General features: G+C 33.4%; 1 protein-coding gene and 1 long non-coding RNA gene across 3 annotated transcripts in view; both read right to left on the bottom strand.

Annotated features, from left to right (window-relative positions):
- The window catches only part of LOC122242738 (uncharacterized), a 17,061-nt gene extending 16,054 nt beyond the window's left edge, over positions 1–1,007 (bottom strand). Inside the window, exon 1 of one of the 2 annotated variants that reach the window (XM_043000112.2) lies at positions 868–1,007. The gene's annotated coding sequence lies outside the window, so the exon portion shown is untranslated. Of the gene's footprint in view, positions 1–628; positions 654–867 lie in introns of those variants that run through there. The other variant, XM_043000111.2, reaches the window with a different exon arrangement.
- Positions 1,008–3,289: 2,282 nt separating this feature from the next.
- Positions 3,290–6,314, bottom strand: LOC147468190 (uncharacterized). The gene is made up of 2 exons (XR_015192564.1): positions 6,111–6,314; positions 3,290–4,110 (listed from the first exon to the last, which is right to left on the bottom strand). It is a non-coding gene; the product is annotated as an uncharacterized LOC147468190 (long non-coding RNA).
- Positions 6,315–10,000: the final 3,686 nt, after the last annotated feature.

Below are 10,000 nucleotides of genomic sequence, written 5' to 3'. Positions count from 1 at the left end.
AAAAGCCATTAAACCACCACCATATATAATCCTGTAGGTCAGATTTATTGTGAAATAAGTAACAAGTATACATGATGGGGGTTTAACAGCCTCTGCCAGAGAGTGCAGATACTATGACAACATTCCCTGCCATTGCAACACAATCGGGGCTGAAGGCCTTCTACCACAGATCACAGCAAGTTTCAAATGTTGGACAGAATATAGCCGGTATATCCACAAGAAAAAAATCCCATACTGTAAGTCTTATTTCTTCTCAAAGGTATATAGTTTGTAACAATGTCAAGCTGAAAAAGACAAAACCATTTTTACATCAATAAAGCTATCTTCCCCTGAAAAATATTCTCATAATTTCTAACTTTGCACTAATATCTTACTACACTGCACTACCTACATGCTTCCCCACTACCAAAAGAGAATCAAGACATAGTTCATACACAATACACCACTAAATCTTCTCTAGAAAATAGGGGAAAAACATGAATGAAAAATAACTAGCAAAAAAATAACTCATCCATAAACCAAAACACAACAAAACTAACATTCAACACAACTAACAAACGTAACATTAATTGGCATTTATCATCACACTAACAATAAAAGCAAAAGCAAACACAGTCACTGCAATCACCCTAAATTCGCAAATACAACAAATAAAACACGTGTTGGCGAAAATCCTCCTCGACACAACGTCTTCCTCAACACTTGTCAAGAATAACATGTTTTCCCGTGGGTTCAAATGAGCGAATTACGTCTATTTAACAACGTGAACGCTTGTCTTGCTATGTTGTGTGATGTTCTGGTGTCCTCTGGATATACAACAAACACTCTCTCTGAGGAAATAAGGCTCAAATAAACGTTATCTCTCACCTCAAATAACAGGACCTCCTTAAACGTGCTCTCTTCAGTGTGTACAAAATGAAGTCTAAATTGACCGATTTTATCCCGCTTTTATGAGCATTTCTCGTATATTGTTTTCTTGTTCCTTTCATTTATTATTTTTAAGTTGCTTTTTATCGTTATTGTTCTTTTCTCGTCATTCTTTTGTACGTATGCTTTTTATTTTCTTCGTTATTCTGCTGAATTGTTTTTGTTTTGTTTTCATTCCGTATCCTACTTTTGTGATGTTTTTCTCTTATCTTACTGCTCCCAAAATTCTCGTGTTGGAGTTAGTTATTCTTCCTATGTCCATTTGCATGTGCATATTGAGTTTGATTTTTCCGAGTGCTTTCACTTTACTGACATATTTCTGTTGTTGCTGTTAGTTCATGCTTATAGGAAAAGAGAGAAAGAAATAAAGTTCATTGCAACCTGAATTGTCTTGTTTGTTGCGACGTGTTGAAGGAGTCATATAATAATCAATTATTTGTCTTTTGATAACTGAATCATGGCTATTATCCATTAAACAGAACTGTTTTAGGCATGGAAGCACATGCTGTGGCGAGTTTGGAGGGGGGTACCACCCACCCATAGGATAATAAATTGCGCCCGCACAAGAGAGTATACGGAATTATGTGAATACATTAGGTAACATTCTAAATGTGCTCGTGCTTACTTTGCTAACAAGATGTCGACTGAAAGTATACGTGCACATGCAGTAATTTCCTGTAACGTTCTATGTATAGTGCACGTACACATTTATTATTTAATTGAAATTATGAACTCTAATATCATGTTTACAGCATTAATCAGCATTGAGGTGCCACAATTTAGTCCAACATGCATGGAAAATTGATCCGAAAGTCTAAATAAAATTTCCACTGCAGAAGCTAACACCCCCCTCACCCCCCAAAAAAAACTAGCTTTTTAATGTAGTCACCCCTTCATTTCTTGAGCAAGTGTCAATATCTTGTCAAGACAATATTATATTTTATTTTCTAGCTTTAGCTTTATCGAAATTTCAAAGGGAATAGATAGATCTATCATGTTCTTAAACACACAACTGTTTATAAGACTATGTTAGGAGTCAGGTATCAACTGGCGCCTAAATATTATCAATATTACCATTTTTTCTGATCTTTGTATATTCTTGTACAAACACACACATATCTATCTATCTATCTATATATATATATATATATATATATATATATATATATATGTGTGTGTGTGTGTGTGTGTGTGTGTGTGTGTGTGTGTGTGTGTGTGTATAAATATATATATATATATATATATATATATATATATATATATATATATATATACATATATATATATGTGTGTGTGTGTGTGTGTGTATGTGTGTGTGTGTGTGTGTGTGTGTGTCTGTATGTATGTGTGTATATATATATATATATATATATATATATATATATATATATATATATATATATATATGTATATAGATACATGCATATATATATAAATATATATATATATATATATATATATATATATATGTGTGTGTGTGTGTGTGTGTGTGTGTGTGTGTGTGTGTGTATGTTTGTATGTATGTATATACATATAATGTGTATTTATCTATATGTATGTGTGTGTGTGCGCGTATGTGTGTATGCGCGCATACATATCCATACGCGAGCAGCTCAGGAAAACTGCTGGACAAAGAAAATGAGATTGGCAAGAATTCTACTTTCGTTTATGATGAACGCTTTGTTACCTTCATTATGTTTTACCTAACATCCTTTGTCAATTCTGAACTGCTTAATGAAAGTGGCCATTCGTTATCAGTGTAGGTCCTTTTCATTTCTTAGAATATGGAACTACATATAAATTAGGTGAGAATATTGATAAAAGTAGATATCATGATGATGAAATTACTTATTTGATATTCTATGTCAATCCAAGTGTATGATACTGATGAATATATAACTTAAATGAAAGAGTACATTGATTTCTAGCCTGCCTTGATATGTATACCGAATAAGTATTTTCCTTTTACGAAACATCGCCCTTGCACTGTACTATAAATCACATGTTTCTAATTCCGTTACTGCATATCGTAGACACCCTGAACAATAAAATGGGACGGGCGGGCCGGCACACACGTGTTAATCTATATTCAAGTCTTTCACCCACATTCAAGTCTTGTTCAGCAGTCTCATCGATAATCATTAAAAAACAAATTTTAGTAATATAAGAAAATGAGAGAGTAAAAGAGAGTGAGAGAGAATGAGAGAGAGAGTGTGTGAGAAAAAAGAGAGGGAGTGTGAGAGAGAAAGAATATCTAAATATACAAGTTTTCAGCGCAAAGTCAACTTACTCTAAGGTTAGAAGCTGATACCTTGGGTAATTGAGTTTTTTATTCTTTGTAGGAAAGATTGATACAAGTCACTCTTTTTATCTATCTTTATTGAAGAAATATACCGATATCCAGCTTCAGGAATACCTTTTATAACATTTTTTAATATCAACTTAATATACAGCCTTCAACATGCATTTGAGTTTACAGTTTTCAGTAAATATGTTTGTTTACATTTAGCATTGTACCCAATATAAAGAAAATACATAAAAAAAGGAATTTCGTAATTTTCATTCAGCCATCACTTAATATTCTATGCGCTACACTTGATATCCTGATTTCCGTGAATATCACTTTGGAAGCGTTTGATTAAACTCTTCTATTTTTCTCCTACATAAACCATACATATTTTCTTACATACTTGGAAAAAAAATACAAATCTATTTCTAAAATGTCGATCCACTCCAGGTGTTCATTTCGTGTTAATAACTGACAAGCAAATCAAGTGAAAAAAATAAAGGTAACGTAACCAAAAGAGTAAAATTCTTCCTTGTAGAAAATCACTCACTGTCACTTTACAAAACATCAAAGCAAAATATAATTTTTTAAAATACCACTCTCTTTATCACACCAAAAGAAAAAGAAAACACTCCATGTCGACAACGCCCAAAATAAAACCAAAATGGAAGATCTTCCTCCAACGACAGCCTAACGTCGTTCCTAAGAACTTGACCAAGAAACCCTAAGGACTCTTGGATCCTCCTCCTTTAGTTGTGTCACCTCGCGAGGTCCTGCTGCTGGAGACCGGTTCCATCTTGGGCCCTGATCGAGGCTCGCCGGGGTCGTCTCGTCCGCCATTCGGATTCCCGTTCGAGCCTCCTTTCCCGTTATCCTTGTCCTTCATTGGGAGGTAGCTGGAACACGTAAGGAATGGATCATGTGAATATATTTGACATTCGTTTTACTTTGAAAACGGCATTACTAATAGGTATACAATGACTGAAAATTATGCTGAAGTAGGCTAGTATGAATGATTAACACAGCTAATAAAAAGCATAAAGAGAAATTGACCTTCCCTTCGCATAACTATTATAGATATTTTAAAAGATACTGCCTTTTGAAATTACAATGAAGAAAAATGTCCAACCTCTTTTATACCACTTTCAACCGAACAAAAATATTTTGAAATGTCAATAGGTGAAGGTGTTCAAAGTATAAAAAAAATATGTATAAAAAAACGAACCTTCTTGCTTCTCTCTATACGATTTGTGATTTATAATTATAAGTTACCTTCTTAGAAACGATTCCAAGATTTCAACGAGTACTCTCAAGTACCAAGTGAACCTAACTTAAAGTTAACATTTATCACTCTTCTTTATCTAGACGAGGACCTCAGTTTATATGCACATTTTCATCACTAATGATCCAAAAAATATGAGATCATTCATCCTCGCAAGGACACTGATTTTCTAGTTCAAATTATAAAACAATAACCACTACTCTAATTGTCTCGTGTCACTTAATTCGTATATATTTAAAATAATATATTTTATTTTGCTTACTGGGATAGGGCGGAGGGGGGGGGGGGTAAAGACTTCAACAACGATTACGTTTTCTTAATTATATTTTTCAGTGTAAAAATAACGTTTGATTTCTATTCCACTGTTCCATCTTAAATATGTATATAGGTAGATAGGTAAATATATTTAAAGATTGAATAAAAATGTAGATACAGATAGAAAAAAAATATATAGACAGGCAGATACATAAAATGAAATACGTAATTTATTACACAGACAAATGGCCGAAGTGATATCAAGTAATGCATGATTCAATGGACTTGTACTCAACCTAACTTACTTTTCGTAACAGCCAAAAACGTGTAATAGACAAAATAATACATATAAAATATGTGTGAGAGAGAGAGAGAGAGAGAGAGAGAGAAGAGAGAGAGAGAGAGAGAGAGAGAGAGAGAGAGAGAGAGAGAGAGAGAGAGAGAGAGAGAGAGAGAGAGAGAGAGAGAGAGAGAGAGAGAAAGAGAGAGGGAGAGAGAGACTGTCAGACTGTCGTTTTTAAATGTTAAAATATTTGATGTTACTATGTATGCCATTATAGCATATATACATAATACCTAAGCCTCATAAGCATTCAGCTAAACGAAGAGTTAAAACCAGAACGCCAGTCCCGGCTTAAATGTAGATTGAATTTCCAGCGAGAAGCCGGTTCTGTAATGACTCGTTAACTCTACGGAATTTTTTTATTCTCTTTCATGTTTCCTTTCTTTTGCGCAAATGCTCCGCTTATGAACATCTGACATCTGATTGTTGTAGGAAATAATATAGATGCAAACTTGAGGAATTCCTGGTGCTGGGTTTGTCACCCACGTGGCCACCGAAAGAGATTTAACCTAACTTATTCTTTAAATTGTTTTGCGAAACCAATATAATAATTATGATAGTCAGAACGTTGATTATGATAACAATTAGATTCGTATTCTAACTGTATGCAAATAGATGACGTTATAAATCGCATTTCCATTATATCTAAAATGTTTAACGGTAACAGAAAACAGATTAAATTAATTATCATTTCCAATAAACATCTAGTATATCACCAAGGCCCTTCTTTTTATTGCCTTTGTCATTTATCGGCATTGCCTACACGGAAAATTATATTCAATAGACTAATATCATATAATTTGTATATAACTTATCCTACCAACACGTTTTATGCGTTATGCAATTTCGTGTAAATTACTTTTAAAATGTTTTCTTGATTTTTTTTTCTCAGACGATTAACCTACAAAGATTAATAAGTCCATTTCCGGATTATGCTAATATATCTAACAACATTCATAAGACGAACAGTAGGCCTACATGACGTTTCAAGTTCAATCAACACGCATTGCACTCACCAATACTTGTAGCCGAGTCCTCCACCAACGGCGGCGATACCCAAAATGGCCAAGAACTTTTTATTCTTGGAGATGCTTTGCTTCAGCTTCTGATAGCCGGATTCCTTTGTGTCGGACATCTTAGGTTGCGAAGGAAATTCAAGAGGAAACAGAAGCAGGTCTTGTCTCGACGACTGTCCGGAAGCAACTGAGGTGACGTTTCAGGATGGAATATTATTGGTCCACTTTTTGAAATCGGTTAGATTCAAAAGTGATAGTTATTGTAGCACATAATGCCATTAATCTTACATTGAGGTTTTGATTAGAAGGATACTTAATAAAACTAAATACTTGACTTTTTTCATTGTCTTTTACTTGCGATTTTATGAAAACAATTGCCATCACTCATGACATGCCATTTGATTTTAATGGACATCGATTTTTTTTTTTTTTTTTTTTTTAGCTGTTTTTGGGATTAAATAGTTTGCCCGATTTTGTTACTTTTAAAATGCCGAATCTGATTATTACTACTTCTATTGCTCCATCAATCTTACACTGAATATTTGAATAGAAGGTTAGTTAATATCGATTTTGTTAATTATCCGTTTATCTATTTATCTATTATAGTGTCATAACTTGGGTGTTTGTTCAAGGATGAAATACTTGCTGACTTGGTTTTCCTTTAAGTAATCATTCTGTTATCAATCTTATAATAACTGTTTATATCATTTAATAAAACATTCGCGGAGTATCATATATGGTTTCTTTTAGATCAAATGGTAATCTTTCAACGCCTTATGGAGTTACAGGTATTTAAGAATAGATCAATGAATAAATACAAAAAGAATTTTCAGGTGTCCAAAGTCCGTTATTTTGACATAACAAGACAATACAGTTGAATAGACATATCAAACTAGTTTCTACCACTAAATACAGGATCAATGCATATAACATTATCACAATTAAATAGCACGAAAGACCTATTACTGATGCATACATATCTGATATAAATCCATGGATCTACACATGAACACACGCACGCAATTATGTTCATTTATTTTATTGTGTGTTATCACTGATAACTGTTATGGGAATATTTATCCTGTGAATACATACGCTTGCATATACTGATACATATCCCTGCAGGAGTATTGGCATGTCATTAGCCTGTTGGTATCGCAGAGACTCTTTTCACAATGCAATCGTCCCTTCACTTATTTATTTTATGTTTTTCTTATTCGTTGCTATATTCATGTGTTTATTTCTATGGTCAAGAGGGTGATTTTGGTGTGCATATTTTTTTTTTTTTATTGTGTGTTTTTCATCATCTTAAACTGTTTATTCAGTTACTGTAAACTTGGTTCTTAATAATTTATTAATTTATCAATTTGTTTATCATATTCATCAATACTTTATATGTTGGAGGGTAATTTGGCGCGCATTTTTTCCGGCTGCGCGGGCTTTTCAACGGACTGAGCTGCCAGACGTATGATGGATCAACTCGACCCGCTTCTGATACTTATATTCGTGTTTTCGGTAAATTATGTACATTATTCAGTCACTTTACCTGAGGTCATCAATTGCTCTGCTTAATCTAAGACCATGATTTTTTTTTCTGATTATACTATAACTTTAATTCATTCACCTGAATTATTCTGGTGGTAATTCAATGATAATGATAACAATAATGATTACAACAGTAATAACAATAATGAGGGTGGTGGTGACGCTAACAGCAATAATAATGATGATAACAATATTCGTAAAAATCAGATATTCAAAATAACCAAGTTAACAAAATTTCTACAACAAACAAGACAGGAAATGAGTGAAAATTGCAAAATTTTACTAATAGTGTTTCATCATAGTAATTTAAGAGTAAATGTTTATATAAAAGTAATGTAAACATGAAAGGGGAAACTAACTTTCCTGTATCTTTTCAAGTAAATTTATTTTTTGTTTTCGTTTTTTTTTTAGATTAACATACTAGTCCTCTTGTCTTCTCCCTGTTTGCCTTAATTTTTATCTTGTTCTTCCTCTTCAACTTCTTTTTCTTCTTCGACACAATTCTTAGCGTCTCTCCACCATTCAGGTTCTTATTTTGCTCTTGCCTTACTCTTGATATCATTCATATAACTCTATCTTCTTCATCGCCCATGAAAATATATTACGTTATAAGACTGGGAACCTGAACGCAGGTTAAACAAATATTGAATGATAATTGTGATCTCTCTTTACTTGTTTTATGTTGTTGTTTGTTAGCATAATGAACTTTTGGAAAGTTTCTTTTAATATAAAATAATAGATCTAACAATAGGTGATGTCGACAGAATATAGACTGAAAATAAATTCAAGTGTGACGCACAAAAATACACATAATTTAGTGTCTGTAGCAAGGCTATGCTTTTAAGTCATAAGCACGGTTTGTGATTAAGAAGGGGAGGGAGGTGTATGACATTTTTGTTTATTTTGGGGTTTTCTATCTAAATGGAAAGGGGGAAAATGTGTGTCAAGCAACAAGGCTAATAAAATGATTTACACGAAATTCCATTTACCTCTAAAATATGGACACCAGTAACGAACCAAGATAGCAACCAACATTTGGACAAGAAAGAACACAGAGAACATAGATTTATAGATTGTATTGTCACCCCAAGCTAAATTGAAATGGGCCAAGCACGTGTTTAATCAAGCTCCAGAGGGTCCAAAAAAGACTGGTGAGAGAAAGGCACTTCTTGTTCCTGAGATATGGAGCGCAACAGAACACAGACACACAGGATATGAATAGGGAGGGAGAACTGGATAGGAATTATTCTCGCTCACAAGAGAGGGAAAGCATTGAGGTTTTCACCCAGGTCAGGGTACTTGACTATGGCGATATTACAAAACCTTGTATATATGTAGAACTTGGGCGTACATGTGTAAACTCTGTTTTCTTACTCTCGACCTTTCTATATATAAGATTTGTATGTCAAAATGTAAGTGACAAATACGCATGTGACGCATATTCTCTACAAATAGTTTATTTAACAGAAGTTTATATAAGAATCCATTTTTTCATTTCATTTTAGGGTTCTCACAACAATATTTACTTTCGTTCAATGAAAATATACTCTTATGAAGCAGACAAAAGCAGACAGATGTATTTTCAGTTACTTTGAGAAAACAAAGAAATGGAAATAAATTGGAGATATGTTTAAAAGCAGTTCAAAGCAATCCAGTGATGGTTTGCTCGCACGAGGCAGCCTTTCATTGGTTAGAGTTTATATTACCGGTGAGGTCCTGCGAACAGATTCACGAAACCTAACTGAATAAAGTATTCAAAATATTCCTTTCAAACTGTCTAGTAAGGGCTGTGAATGTATGGGTTTTCGGGATTCTCTGGAAGTGGGTCACCCATTTGTTAATTAAGGGCTAGTAAAACAACGACATATTGAACACCATTTTTGTTATTTGTTTTAAGTATAAACATGGCTGTTACTTTTTTATGATACATGCCTCGGAACACGTAAAATTATTCTTATTGATATTTGAAAGTGATAAATCAAATTATAGATAAAAATGTAAAAAGTATAACTGAATAAAACCATATAATAAAGGATTACACTCCCTTATCCCTCCTTCCTATAATAGAAAAGAAAATTGCCAATTCGGGGTTTTCAGACTTAAAGAGGAAGGAGTCTATAAACGAGAGTTAGTTTCTATTCCGCAGTGCAAAGTATTAATGAAATTTCAACCAATCGCCGTTTTGCATATTACAGCTCTAAAGAACTTGAGGAAACTCTCAATGTGTATAGAGCTGAAGGTAAATTCTTCAAAAATCAATTGTAAAGATGATATACCGAAAAGGAATAGGTTTCCGCGCAGATATATAGTTGTTGCCTATTGGATTGGTTTTACTATTAGTGCCT

This window comes from Penaeus japonicus, unplaced genomic scaffold (assembly GCF_977035675.1).
Source record: "Penaeus japonicus unplaced genomic scaffold, GWHDUDI00000001_assembly GWHDUDI00000030, whole genome shotgun sequence".
In the NCBI taxonomy this organism is placed as follows: Eukaryota; Metazoa; Arthropoda; class Malacostraca; order Decapoda; family Penaeidae; genus Penaeus; species Penaeus japonicus.
This window is presented reverse-complemented; position numbering and strand designations above follow the sequence as displayed.